This window comes from Coenobita brevimanus, chromosome 57, assembly GCF_032717465.1.
Source record: "Coenobita brevimanus isolate Jiangsu-jjx chromosome 57, ASM3271746v2, whole genome shotgun sequence".
NCBI classification, from domain to species: domain Eukaryota; kingdom Metazoa; phylum Arthropoda; class Malacostraca; order Decapoda; family Coenobitidae; genus Coenobita; species Coenobita brevimanus.
The window spans coordinates 51,123,942-51,128,241 of NC_137010.1; the positions used below are offsets into that span (position 1 = coordinate 51,123,942).

The 4,300-nt window shown below is 42.7% G+C and overlaps 1 pseudogene; it reads left to right on the forward strand.

Moving 5' to 3' along the window:
• The first annotated feature begins 3,250 nt into the window (after positions 1–3,250).
• Positions 3,251–3,369, forward strand: LOC145402422 (5S ribosomal RNA; annotated as a pseudogene).
• Positions 3,370–4,300: the final 931 nt, after the last annotated feature.

Below are 4,300 nucleotides of genomic sequence, written 5' to 3' on the forward strand. Positions count from 1 at the left end.
TATGGAAGCGAGGCGTGGACCTTGCAAGAGGAGAACAAGTCAAGAGTGAGAGCAGTGGAAATGAGTTACTTGAGAGGAGCATGTGGAGTGACATGGAGGGACAGGTTGACGAATGAAGAAGTGAAGGAACGTTGTAGGGTAGATGTGGATGTGGTTGAAAAGATTAGGAGAAATACACTGAGGTGGTTTGGACATGTGGAGAGGATGGAGAGTGAAAGACTGACTAAGAGGGTGTATGTGGGTGAGATGGAGGGAGGGAGAGGGAGGGGTAGACCGAGGATGAGGTGGAGGGATGGAGTTGAGAGGTATATGAGGGAGGGAGGGGTGAGTTGGGGAGAGGGGAGTCAAATGGTGAGTGACAGAGTGACTTGGAGGCGTTTTGTCTGTGGCCACCCTTTGCGGGATTAGGGCGTCGGGCTATAGATAGATAGATTCTTTAATTCCTGGACATTCCTCTCTGTCATTTTCTCCACTCCTGCAACTCTTGTTAAATTAAGGTTAACACTTCCTTCGCCCTTATCCTTGTCGGTAAAGCCCTCAAATTCTCCGCCATCGAGTGTAAACAAAGAGCTACATCCTTCCGCCATAATGCAAGCTACGAAAACTTTACACTTTCGTGTGTGTGTGTGTGTGTGTGTGTGTGTGTGTGGTTAGGACCAGATGTATAATGTTTCCTGAGGGGATTAATGTAGGGAAGTTTACCCAGTGGGTAAGTCCCAAGACATTGAAACAATTTATGAAAGGTTGGATCAACCTATCATAATCAAGAAACATTGCATCATCTCGAAATCAGTTGAGGGTAGATTAACCCCTTACCCGTGGGGATGGCTGGACCGCGCCATGCCTTTCTCGCAGGGATAGCAGGATATCTAGATGATTCACGATAAATTAGCTACTTCCAGGTCAATGGAAGTATCACTTAGCCTTTTCCATTTACAGTACCCTCGTGTCCAACACGGTAATATTGTCATGCATGGGTCCCGTGTTGGACCAAAAACGTGTTGGACAAACAATAGAGCTTATGGGGAAAAATGAATTATGTCAGCAACCCTAGGAAAAGTCACCCTAAATACCTACCATATTCCTATACATATATTGATACTGTTGTAATTATAATAAATGGTACTGTGCTATGAATGATAACTAACCTTTTAGGATAGTGTTGGTGGGTTTGCTGGGAATGGAAGGTGGTATCCAAGGCTGTAGGTAGTCCTACTGGGTCCCCGGAGGATGGCTGCTGGCGTCACTAGCGGGTAATGGCTGCTGCTCCTCCTCAACCTCCCTCATAAATCCTTCGAAATCACACTCAGAATCACTATCTTCGTCCACAGCCATGGAAGGTCCTGCTTCTGCCTGTCCTAGCACTCTGTAAGCTTTCACTGCTGCCAGGATCTTGTCTTGGTTTTTTATTATGGTCCTCACGTTGGCTTCATTCATGTCGTAGGCCTTGGCAAGATCAACTTTCCTCTTCCCTTTCTTCTTCCTCTCGATGCTTTCTAGCTTGGTGGCCTGAGGGAGGTGCCGATGCTTCTTGGGGTTCTCAGAAGGCTTCCTAGGCATCATGAGCAGGGTAAAATGCAGTAACAAGGGCAGAAAATGCAGCAAGAAAAAAGCACCTTCCAATGCGAATTATGCGACTGAGTGGCGCTGTGGCGGGAGAAATTTAAACAAAGCATCACGTGACAGCAGAAGCGTTTTTAATTGGGCGGCATCACGATCACGTCACGATAGCGGTCGGGGAAGGCTACTTGATCAGAAGTTTTCATTGGCTATCATCATCATGGGATTGTCCAGTATGACCGTGTTGGACTGAGGGTGATCGTGCTAGAGGTGAACTGTGCGGATTTCGCCCACTTCTCAGAGCTCTGTGCATGTTATGCTAACACATTCGTGTTGCAGTAATTAAATCGTATTAAATAATACTAATTATTTGCTCTCCGTGCTGGACGTGAATCGTGCTGGACTAACGCGTGTTGGACGCGAGGGTACTGTATGTATATATATATATATATATATATATATATATATTGTATATTTTTTCTAGTATGAAAATAGGTCGTAAGGGACATTTCAGTGGGTAATGAACAGGGAAAATTAGTGACCAAGTGCATGTGGGGTGTTGCCAGGTGATAAATTAGCTACTTCATGGCCAATGGCAGTATTAATTAGCCTTTTCCCTTTTTTTTATATATATTTTTTAGTATGAGAATAGGGCATAGGGCACTTTTCAATGGAAAAAGCGAATGGAAAAAACCGGCCGGGAGTTGCGTTGCGCAGCCAGGCTGTAACTAGGCGGGGGACGGTGTAAGGGAGGGGAGGTGGGGAGGCGAGGCAAACACAGAAAAATGGCTAAATTGGTAACACTGGATGATGCAAGTACAGGTACTAGCGGTATTAGCAGCGCTGCCTGTAGCTACTCACTGGCAGTACTGATAGATGGTACAAGACTGCACTTGAAAGCCTGGGCGATTTAAAAAATCCCTGGATCACAAAAGTGATGCCCTGTGATATGGTACTCATGTACTGAGCATCATGGTAGTGACACCCGTGGGTAAGGGGTTAAAGTCACCAACTCAGTTTAGTTCTTTGCCAGTACAGAAATCAAGCAAGAGTTCAACTAAAGATTGGTTAGCCTTTAGTGTGTTAGAGGGGTGTTGATATATAACCACAATGTATACACCCAGTGTGATTAAGTACTGTATTTTACATGAACATTTGGATACTTTGTGTTTACAGAAATAAAAGAAAGATTATCTTCAACACAAAAACATATTCCATGTTTCCATATGCCCTCAGTGATATTAGTTCGGTCAAGTTTGTGACCTCAGACAGATACAAAAGAATAGTTAACTCAGGCAGTAACCAGGTCTCAGCAACAACCAGTTGGCTAATTTCATAAACATCCAAAATTTCGTTAAGTGGTTAATCTCATATACTAAACTGTTTACATTTGAAACATACAGTAATTTGAGAATATTAGAACTAAAAAGGGCATTACTGCTTGCATGTTCATTTACTTGTGGAACCTTATGCTTAATTGTTAATGTTCCACCTGTTGCAGCTAGAGTACTGCTGTTTGGGTTATCTTAGGAAGTAGCATCACTTCTCTCCATTCTTCCAGCAAGTTCCTGCCATTGCATATACAGCAGATCAGGTCATGGCTAATGTATACTTTCCTGAAGGGAGAGTTTTTAAGTGAGCATTGTGTAACAGTTTTTTGCATATGTCCACATCATGAATTTAAAGGTGGTACAACTTTTCTACCACGTTGAGTACACCGCTTCCCGTCCGATCAGCGAAGTTAAGCAACGTTGGGTCTGGTTAGTACTTGGATGGGTGACCGCCTGGGAACACCAGATGCTGTTGGCATCCCTACGTGTCAAGTGGGGTTGGTGGAGGATTGGTGCCCCTCCCTGTAAAACAATTAACTCTAAGCCCTTGGCCACCCCGTCTGGGATACATGGCGTCTGGCAATGAATGAATGAATGAACAACTTTTTGTCCTAGTTGATACATATAACGCTTGATATATGAGCATCTTCACTGATTAGTTGTCTGGTAATAGGTTCAAAGTCTATCTATCTATTGCCAGATGCCATAATCCTGTAAGGGGTGGCCATTTGACTATGAGTTATTTGTTTTATGGGGAGGGGCACTAACCTTCCACCAACCCACTTGTTGACACGTAGGGAGCACGTATGGTTTGGTTATATGGTTACCACCCAGTGTTGTAAGTGGTTTCTTGGCTTACAGGAAACCATTTGGCTTGTCACTCAATATAAAGCAACCTGTAAAGGAAAGAAAAGCAATGAGAAGTGACAGGAAAGGTGGGGGAAATAGGAAGAGAGGAAGGCAGGCACAGAAAAAGAATAATAAAGACTAAGGAAGAAATAGGCAGCATTACATCAAGTGCGTGGATGATGGTCGCCACCACCTACCACTGTAGGTTCAAAAGCTGACTGAAAATCAGAGTTAGCAATTTTTTTTTTTTTTTTTCCCCAGCCCACCCTGGTTTTACACATATAAAAAAACTTTAAGAATAAAACCCAGGAAAACCCAGGATTTTACAAACTGTGAGATTTATATAGAGTAAATATTTTTATTTCTTTTAAGCAGTGTACACTATTTTAAAATAATATGTTTTTGGTATCATTAATAACTAATGTTTTATTTTTTTTAAGATTTAATGTGCACCAGACCATTTAATTTGATAAGCCCATTGATTAATCCTTGATAATGATACTAAATTGCCTCTTATTCAAGGTCAGGACTCATCCTTGTGGATTGTTAGAGCTTTTTAA